The 10,699-nt window shown below is 49.4% G+C and overlaps 1 pseudogene; it reads right to left on the bottom strand.

Moving 5' to 3' along the window:
• Positions 1-786: 786 nt before the first annotated feature.
• LOC136449614 (putative receptor protein kinase ZmPK1) lies at positions 787-6,966 on the bottom strand (annotated as a pseudogene).
• Between the last annotated feature and the right edge of the window lie 3,733 nt (positions 6,967-10,699).

The raw sequence follows: 10,699 nt of genomic DNA, 5'->3' as shown, positions 1-10,699 counted from the left end.
GGGTCTACTTCAAGGGCAGAGGTGGGCTGCAGTTGCCAAGGAATAACTGCGGCCGGCAAAACTTCCTTGTTGGCCCAAGAAGCGAATTAGGCCTTGAACATTTCTCCAGACGAATTAAAGACAGACGGTCTTATTAGTTGCACCGGATTCAAGAAACCAGCCTGGTTTGGAGATTACAGCAGCTTTTTCCTTAATGTTGCCGGAATCGTGTCTCGATTTGAATCGAATGTGAGAGGGACACGCCGCGGCAACATGCCCCCAATTCCTGCACGCGTGACATTTAATTGGGGCGCGACAGTTGACACGGAGATGACCACTCGCCAGGCAGAAGCTACAGATATGTGTTGCTCTATGAAAGATCTTGTCCGAAGGCCGGTTGAAATGCAGGGCCTGCGATTGGCCAGACAATTGGCGATCAAAGACAGAGCGGGGACCTGGTTGAGGGTACTCCGAGGAGAAAATTCAAGACGCTCAAAAGCAGAACGTCTATGAGCAGGGGCTTTAGGTTGCCAAGGTTTGTGCTTGCCGATGGGGATCAAATTAGCACCAGAGAGAGATGGAGATTTAACCGCATCGGCATAAGACTTATGAGTTGTTTTGGCAGACGTCCAAGCATTTTCTTCGAATTCAGTCCCTCTCCTCTCCATTCTTCCGCTTAAGTACTAAACTAACAGACAGGCCACTCTGGGCCACTAATATTGGAATTGGGCTTTCGAGTCCTCATAGGCCGGATAGCTGGGCTCGGCTGCTCTTCTTCATCCGCTTCCTTGCTCGAGTGGTCACAACTCACGACCGGTAGGCCGGGTGCTCGTCCTCGTCGTCACACGCCGTGAGAAGCTTGGCAATGTCGTCCATCGTCGGCCTGTTGCTGCTCCTCTCCTCCATGCATAACAAGGAAATACGAACCATTTCCATGGCCTGCCGGGGATTGAACTGCCCCTGCAACCTCCCATCCACCAAGGGCACGACTTCCCCGGTATCAACCACCTGCCTCAGCAGCTGAGCGATCTGCGACATCTCCAGCCGCTCACCATTGGCTGTCGTCTGGTCGTAGATCCTTCTCCCGATCACGATCTCAAGAAGCACGATGCCGTAGCTGTACACGTCAACCTTGGCATTGATGGGCACGTTCAGCGCCCACTCCGGCGCCATGTACCCCGTCGTCCCTCTCATGTGGGAGAGTAGCATGCTGCCGCCGGGGCCGGGGCCGTCCCTCTTGAACAGCTTGGCCAACCCGAAATCGGCGATCTTGGCGTCAAACTCCCTCGTCAGCAGGATGTTCTCCGGCTTCACGTCGCAGTGGATGACCTACTCGAGGCACTCATGGTGGAGGTAGGCGAGGCCCCTGGCCATGCCCAGCGCGATCCGGTATCGCTCGCGCCACGGCAGCGTCCTGCTGCTGTCCGTGTCGAACAGGTGCCTGTCCAGCGACTCGTTCTCCACGTACTCGTATACCAGCAGCTTGTGCTTGCCGTCGGAGCAGAACCCCCAGATCCGGACCAGGTTGATGTGGTTGATCCGCCCGATCACCGTCATCTCCGCCCATAACTCCTCGCCGCCCCGGACCAAGTTCGTCATCAGCTTCTTCACGGCCACCTTCTTCCCTTTGTCGAGCACGCCGCTGTACACGACACTAGAGCCTCCCCGACCGAGCTCTTCCTTGAAGTTCCCCGTCGCGTCCTTGAGCTCTCGGTACGTGAACCTCCTGAACTGGCCGGTGACCATCATCCTGTATCCTGCCTCCAGTGAGCTGGGTATGCTCTGCTTGCTGGAGAGGAACCAGCACCCAGTCAGGATGAAGATCAAATCGATAACTCCCAGTGCTCCGGCGAACGCAAACAAGTACACCCACTTGGCGTCGTTTCCGTGTCTCGGGATCGTGGTGACGTTAGGATTGCAGGCGATGCCTGCGATGGTGCTCCGCCGTGCGGCCTGGATCAGAGGCGCCGAGGCGTTGAAATCGATAGGTACTTTGAGGTAGATGGTCCCGGGGAACGATGAAGACGTATAGCCATTGAACAGCATGCTTTTAGGGTAGCAGATGCCTTGGCCTTGAGGTTTGTAGGAGAAGCCGACGCACGAGCACCTCTCCGAGCAGAGTTCCTTGCAATACTCGAACGTGACGGATTGGTTTGATCCCATATCGTAGCCGTAGAAATCAGTGTGCGGCATCTTGATGAACTTATACTGCTGCTGCTCCGGCAGCAGGCTGCAGTTGTTGACGCTAACATCGGCTTGCAGCCTTTTCGCCAGTCCCGCGTGTCCACCATCATGTACCCCGGAGCGCACGAACATCTGAGGCTCGGCTGGTAGATCGCATTCTGGCCACACACACACCGTGCACGGAGCACGGCTGCGCCAGCGCCGCCCATGTCACCGTCCAGCCCCCTGTCGACGCGTTCATGCTGTAGATCCTCAGGTTGCCATCCTGCTCGATGGTCAGCCGTCTCTTGACGCCGGGTTGTCCTAGGTCGGAGGCACGGACCACCAGGTTGTCACTAGAGAGAAACACGCCGGTGTCGTCGAGGACACCGACCCTCGACCTGTTGTATGTTGTCCGGCCGTTCTTGAGTGGGCCGTTGTCCGGATTTGGCCAGTAGATGCTCGATGTGTCGAGGCCGTCATAGAGGAGCCGCAGCACGTTGTCGTTGTCGTAGTACAGGCTGAAGTAGGCAGCGACCAGCTTGTTGTGCTCGGTGAGCGGCTGCGACGGGACTAGCGTGTCCGTCGGCCAGTCGAAGCTCTGCCACACGTCGCAACCGCCGTTCGAGATGACGAGGTTGCCGGTGTCGAGGAGAGATATGGTCAAGGAACCACCACCGCCGCTCGTCTTGCTCTCCCACACCGTGCTCCCGTTGGCGTCGTCGAGGGCAAGGCCCCCGTCGCGGCGGAACGAGATCCTGGAGCGCCGGCCGTTCTCGGGGGCGCCGGGGTTCGCCGTCCAGATGGCGGTCTTCTCCGCGGCTTGGGCGTACCAGACGGAGAAGGAGAAGGCGTTGTCGCCGGCCTCCTGGAAGCCGCAGGAGAATGTGCCGTCCGGGGAAGTCAGGAACGGACTCCCGTGGTCTTCCACTGACAGAGAGGAGCCGGCGCCTATATCTGGGCATCGGGCGGCACGGCACGATGGCTATCGGGCCAAGGAGGCACGCCGTGCCCTGCGGGCCGTGCTTTATCGGCCTGCGGGCTTGGCCTTCGGCCCAGGCACGGGCCTGTGGGCCATTTTTCGTGCCGTGTTCGCCCGTGAGGCACGGCAAAAATAGCAGGCCGTGCCAGCCCACAGCCCGTTAAATCTAAAACACCTCCAAATAAACATCTCAATCCATTTTTTTCAACCATAAACACATAAGTATGAATTTTGACCAACACAATTTTTTCACACTTAGCCATTTAGGACATTTAGGCAATAAACAACAGCAACAGCAAGATGAAGACAACAGATTTAAATATCAAAAAGAGCTGTTTTGTGCAATGCTGCCTCATTAAAAACCTACCTAGATAAAACTCATCCTTGTGAGAAACCTTAGGCAGGAAAAAAGAGTACAGCCAGCTCCAAATGTCTTAATCTTACATAGTTATTACAGACCATTGTTCAAATGTTCAAATGAAAACTAAGCAAGTGAGTGAGGGACACATCCACTCTTAACTCACACGAAAGTACTCCAACACTCCCAGCCAACCAATGCCACTCTCGGCCACCAAATACATCATCTTCACCTTCTGGTTCATCCAGGAACAGATTCTCGAATGCATCTTCAATTTTCTTGGTATCAGCAGCTTCATGTTGTTCCCTCTTCTCTCCTAGCTCCCAGTCCTTCAACAAGGTCAACATCTCAACATGTTCTGGTTTCAAGCTCCGGCGCCGTTCTTCTAGGATCCTCCCTGCTAAGCTGAAACAAGACTCTGAAGAACAAGTGGAAACAGGAACTGACATGATATCTCTGGCCATAATAGCCAGGATGGGATAGGTTAGTTTGTGGTCCTTCCACCACAGAAGAATGTCAAAACCATCCTCATAAGCAGTTATGCAGTCGCTGTCCAAATAGCTTGAAAGTTCAGAAGCAGTAGAGTGAGAAGAAGAACAGGCAGTGCCACTGGAAGGAACAGGCAGACCTGATCCTCCAAAAATTACCCCCCAAGCCTGTTTTCTCTTACCAGTGGGTGGGGTAGGACCAACAACCCTTTGTGACCTGGTTGCACCAAACTTTCTCAAATATTTCTCAAACATTTTATGCAACTCAGTTTTCAAATCAGCATAGTAAGTAGTGTAATCAGTACCAGTATATTCAATAAGTAAATGGAAGACCCTTTGCATACCTCTGAGCTTAGCTCTAGGGTCAAGAATGAATGCAAATGAGTATAAGAGAGGAATATCCTTTCAATACTTAAGAAATTTATGCTGCATAGGGTACACAAAGGGTCTAAGATTAACATCCCTTTCACATGCATGCAAATGGGTTGCAATCTCCAGAACATGGTGCAGCATAAGAGGACTGGTAGGATAATAAACACCAGACAGTGTAACAGTAGAGTCATAAAATACTTCTAGGAACTCCAATATTTTCCCAGCCACGTGCCAATGGGCTGGAGACAACAGTGCAGAACCATAATTTGAATTTATGAACACAGAAAATACTTCACTGTAAGGAACCAAGTGTTTTAGCATGAGATAAGTAGCATTCCATCTAACATCCATGTCTAAGCCAAATTTTCTAGGTCTCATACCTTTAGCTTCATAGTAGTTTCTAAACATAGCAATTCTTTGATTAGAGGAGTTCAAGAAATTAATTGCAGTTCTAAAATCCTCTATATAAGGTTTGATTCTTTTTAGTCCAGATTTGACTATCAGATTAATAATGTGACAAGCACAGCGTTGATGCACAAGATTGTAACCAGGTGCAGGATCATCAGGTGCAGGATCACAACCAAGATAACCAGCAAACATGGGTATTAAAGTTTCCATAGCCTTAGCATTAGAAGATGCATTATCTAAAGTGATAGAAAAGATTTTATCAACCAAGCCATACTCCTCAACAACAGATGCAATGGAAGCAGAAATGTTTTCACCAGAATGCTTAACTTGAATCAACCTAAGACCAACAATCTTCTTTTGCAATTCCCGATCAGCATTCACATAGTGAGCAACAACAGATATGTAATCCTCTTTGGCATTACTAGACCATATGTCAGAAGTCAAAGCAACAGATGCAGAAGCATGCACACAGTTCCTAATCATAGCACGACGTTCAGCAAATAACTTATCCAGATCTCTAGTGGTGGTTCTTCTAGATGATCTAACAAATCCTGGGTTATGAGAATTTTTAATATATTCCTCAAATGCATCAGTGTCACCAAAACCAAGAGGAAGATCAAGCCTAGCAATCAATCTACACAGTTCAGTTCTAGCAACAGCAGGATCATAGTTCCAATTATGCAAAGACCCATCAGCATTAAAAGCTAGTCGAGACTGAACCCTAGAAGCATTATCAAGTTTCTGTTTGCAAAATTTTTGGTGCCTAAGAATATGACCAGTACCAGCAGCAGATCTAGCACTCAACATAGTTCTACACATCTTACATATAGCTCTAACACGCACATCGACACCATTAATCTTCTCATAAACCTCCTCAAAGTCACCCCAGCACTTAGACTTGCGCTTACCAAGTCCAAAAACAGCACCAGAGGAAGGAGTACGAGTACCATTACCATCAGCATTACCATTAACACCAATGCTGTTGGAGTGGGTGTTGGAGTCCACCGTCCCTGTCCCCGTTGCCCCTGCATCAACGGCATCGACGTCGATCGCCGGCTGTGTCCCACGGGTGGTGTCATCAAACACCGCAAAGGGGTCACGGCCGTCGTTGTCGTGCTCCGGGGACAGCCCAGCCGCGACCAAGTCATTGTCGCCAGTCACAGGGAACATGGCATCATCGCCCTGCGGGTCACACGTCTTGGGGCCCTCGGCCGCGGACGGCTAAACTCCAGCACCGTTCCTCAACGGTGCGCGGCTACGGCTTGGCCGCGGTGCCATTGCCCGTCGTCCGTCTACGCCAAGGCTAGTTGATGACGAGGCATCGGCAGCAGACCTGCAAAGAAAAAGAACACGAAAAGAAGAAAAGGATGAGAAAATGATCCCAAAAACAGAATCAAAACACTAAGAAACGTATAGATCTAGGGGCTAGGGTTAGGGTTACGAATGGGGATGGACTTGCCTGCGCAACCGGAGCCTGGCGCCGGAGAAGACGAGGGCCACACAAGGGCAAGATGGGATTAAGAAGGACGGCGAGCGACGGCGGAAGAGAGACGGGGAGGCGGACTCACATGTTCATCGACAAACAGAGGAGAAGGAGTAAAAAGGAAGACGGAGAGGGACTGAGGGAGCAGGGAACTCAAGGAGAGGTGATGGAGCGGCGGCGATATCACCGGATCCAAGGACGACGGTCGCACCGGCGGCGAAGATGGATCGACGAGAGGAGGCGAGTGGCGACGAGCGAGAGCGACGAGCGACCGAGCGGGTGTCGAGTGCGGCGGCGGTTGGGAGGGGAATGGGGTTAGGGTTAGGGTGGGGGTGGGGGCCGGGGGGGGTCGCGGTTTATATATGGGGAGGAGGGGGGAGTTCTTGGGCCGCCGGCCGCCGGCCTGCTTGCCGTTGGGCCACTACGGGCCTGCCGTTATTTTGCGGGCCGTGCCGTGCCGGCCTGTGGGCCTAGGGTGCGGCCCAAGCACGGCCTGCACCCCCGTGCCGTGCCAGCCCGGGCCCATTGACCTTCGGGCCGGGCCGGGCTAGGGCCGGGCCTAAATAGCGGGCTCCGTGCCGGGCTCATGGGCTCGGGCTTTGTGCCCAGATATACTGGCGCCTAGCGTGTGCTGCGCCGACGCCGACGAGCACAACAAAGGAGAGAGCAGCAGAGTAATCAGGACGGCAAGACAGGTGGATTTTCCCAGCATTGTACACTGTTTTGCTGGCATTATTGAAACTCCATAACATAGGTATGTTAGCCAGGAGGTGAATGCATGGCCAGCCATCTGGTCGGTCAGGGGTGTTTTATCGTTAGGCGAACCTTGCTAGTTGCTCGTACAAAAGGATTAGCGACCTTCGAGCTACTTTCCGTGCCTAACTAAATTCCATATTGTAATAATGTTCACTTACTACTATTACACGTGACTTTATACTGATGTGCGTGGGCCCGCGTGCCAGAGAGTTAGGTGAGGTGGTCAAGGTCAATGTCCTTTTTCTCTAGGTATAAGTGCACTTCTAGGTATGAAACCACCTAACTCTAGTTGTCTTTTTCTTTTCTTTCCTTCCAAAGTGCAATGATCATATTTTTATAGCGGTGTATATGTATTTTTTCACTAATATTGATTTCTTCACTAAAACTCTAGAAGTGTGTTCATTTTGGGACGAGGAGTACTTTCTAAAAAAACAACTTGATCAGATAGGAAATGCATGAACTTTCGTTATAGGACTCATGACGAAGCAAAAAAAAAAAATCTCAAAATACCATGATTCTTTTTTGGGCTGCCGGGCGAAAGCGAAACTCTAGGACTGGTCAAAATTGGCCTCATATGAAAGCGATACATTTTGACTGACTAGTGTTGAAGAAGACTGGTCAACAACCGGCCAATCTGGCGCATCCGTACCGAAACCGCATAGCGAATTTTCCAAAAAAAATAATACGGAGTAAAATAAAATTGCGTAAGGGCACGTAGAGCCGTCTGTATGCCACCAGTTTTGCAGAAAGACCCCCGGTGGAGCTAAGAGACAGGGAGGCCGTCGTCTCACAAGAGGATGACTTCGGCTCGTGCTCCGAGAAGAAATTTTCGCCTGGAGTAGACGGCCTCGATCTCGTGCGGCGGGAGGGAGCAAGGATGGCTCCAATCTTCAGCGCCAAACTGCTCCTTTCTCATCTCGTTCCCTGGCTGCCGAAAGCACGCCGAGGACCTCTGACTAGCCGTGATCCTCACGTGGGCGAGATCCGCCTGGCTGTTGCGAGCCGCCCGCCGCGCCGGTGAGCTCTGCCGCAAGCTTCGCGTGGGCGACCTCCGCCCCACCGCCGAGAGCCACACAGTTGAGGAGGCGTTGAAGAAGAGAAGTGTTTTTTTGCGGTTGAAGTTGACTAGTCGAGTATTCAAAGGATAAGAATGTGCAGCGCAGTACGTACCACTGCACTAGGAGGAGCATATGAAGTGCAGAGAGTGCCGTACAACTTTTCAGTTTCTACAGACTATAGTGGAGAGAGCAAACAACATGTACTAGGAGTAGTAGGCTAGTGTGTGTTTGCATTTTTTTTTGAAAAGTGGAGAGTTTGCATTCTGTTTGCAATGCAATTTAACTGTTAATACGTAGTTGTATTATGTTTTATTTGATTTATGAAATTTTTGTTCTATTATGTTTTATATTAATATATCATTTATATTTATGATTCTCAAAAATATTGTAACCATGATCATTTTATTTATGCTGGATCTTTTTATTATCAACAAGCAACACAATGGTTACATGAATCATATTCATGCTTGATCATGGCTACATACAAGTATTAAAGAATTAACAGATAGATAAACATACAACCTATTGTATGTGCTGTCTATTTAGCCATCTGTATAGAATATGACATTATCATACAGACAACAAGCTGTTCATGGGTAGTACATGCCCTAATGAGTTAACGACAGCGTTCCATATCCTTTTCCACTCTTTGCCCTGCTCGTTCAAAAATCTTCGCCTTTGCCATCATTTGTGCGTACTGTAGCCTTCATGCAAGATCTATCGATAGCTACGAGCCTATGGCCCAAACGCAGCATGATTATCAGGGCCATTAGGCCATTCCTCATAAGCAAAGCCAATAAAGAGCTTCTTCAATCTTCCCACGGCCTACTGATCATCTATGTTTTCTATTCATTGATTCGATAATGGTTTAAGGTACTATTTGGTAGAGCTCCACCAATTCTAGATTCATCTAAACTAGTTATAGATCTATTTTTTTTTTCAGCTAAACGCTTTTGAAACCAGTAGCTCCAGCAAGGTTCTACTCCATCAAAATGGTGGATCTGCCCCAAGATTCACCAAATTGGTGGGGCAACTCAGAGGTGACCACTCGTTACATGCAAATAGCAGGTTCGCTCGTGTCTTTTCTTTTCTCCTGAAGCCCGACGCACCGGCAATCTCGCCGAGCTCGCCTCAACCATAGCCGCACCCTCGTCGGCCGGCCCCTAAAGTAGCCCCAACATATTAGTATGTGGCAGAACCTTCCAATTTAATTTAATTCTTAATGTACTCATCAGCCATTTGATACTAATTACGTTGTTTTGTCCTCTGTACTGCTGCGGAGACATCCCATTCCCGGCCTTTGTGCCATTGTGCTCACTGCTCACGTGCGACCGTGGGCTGCCATGTGTAACGGGTTCCGTTTTGAGTGGCCGACGGTGCGAGACTGCGTGGCGTCAATGCGTGCAGGCTAGCTGGCACAACTTCCGTTCATGTGCTTCTGCTCTGAATCTCACGTATATATGCATGTACACTAATAAACATACATTAGAATATCTTGAAAAGACGTCCTGCCCTTACGAGCACTCTTAAAGGACTTGAGTTTATTTGAGATTAACAGAGCCACCGAAGGTACGGAAGTTGATGGGCACAGGTGCCAGTCAAAAAACTATTACTGTTAATTCATAATAAATTTAGAAAAATATAAACACCTATTTCAATGACTTAAATATCAATAAACAAGTTCCATCATGAAAAATCTAACATGTTGAACTACGTGCGTCCAGTGTAACGAGATCACTCTCTGATTTACCGAGAATTCAAGACCGACAAACGAGGATCTAATAGGGAATAGGCATAGCAGTGCATTTGGACTAGTCAAGGTTTTTTTGGGACTAGTCAGAGTGCATTTGGACTCTTCGTTGCTAAGCGGAGACTTTTAGACACTGTCTAACCCGAGCAACCTTTTCTTGCTTACGTTCCAGTCCTGCTGGTTGCTGCCGCTGGACTGGAACGTTCCAAGGTCGTCAATGTGCAACCTTTTCTTGCTGGTTGCTTACGTTCCAGGACCTTGGCAAGAATGTGCGTACACGCACCGGCCACGCAGCAACCCCGGGTAAACGCGCGTGTGTGGTTCCGGAGCCGTGGAGTGCACGAGCCGGGCCTGGTGTCTGTCTGGTGAGCGTCACCTTCACTTCACCTGCCATTATTTAGCTCTCCAGTCCTCTTCGCCTATGATTGTTCTCGCTAGTGCTCCGACGCATCAACGAAGAATATGAATACTTCACTGAAACTTTTTTTTTGAAACATTACTTAACTGAAACTTTGGTGGCTCTGTCGTCATCAGTAAGTTGCGCAGCGCCACTGATCGGCGAACATTAGCTAGGGAATCCAGCGAAACACTTGTTTCTATTTTGGGACTGCTACGTTCATACCTCCATTTTGGTGTTCAACGATAGTTCTGCTCTTATCTTTAAAAAAAAAAAATTATGATCTTTCCCCTGCTATTTGAAATTGAAAATTCAGTTTACTCGTATTCTGTTAAGAGCATATAACGGTGTCAATTTAGCTTTAGAAAGACCATTTTCCCCAGATTTGAACTTGCTCATGAGAGCTTTGTGTCTTTACCACCATTTTAATATCATGTTTTGAATAGGACTAAAAGTATTTCGAAAAATTCAAATCTAAACACATCGCTATTCATAATTTTCACAG

Source organism: Miscanthus floridulus, chromosome 5, assembly GCF_019320115.1.
Source record: "Miscanthus floridulus cultivar M001 chromosome 5, ASM1932011v1, whole genome shotgun sequence".
Taxonomy (NCBI): Eukaryota; Viridiplantae; Streptophyta; class Magnoliopsida; order Poales; family Poaceae; genus Miscanthus; species Miscanthus floridulus.
The sequence above is the reverse complement of the archived record's forward strand: the minus strand, read 5'-3'. Positions and strand labels throughout refer to the sequence as shown.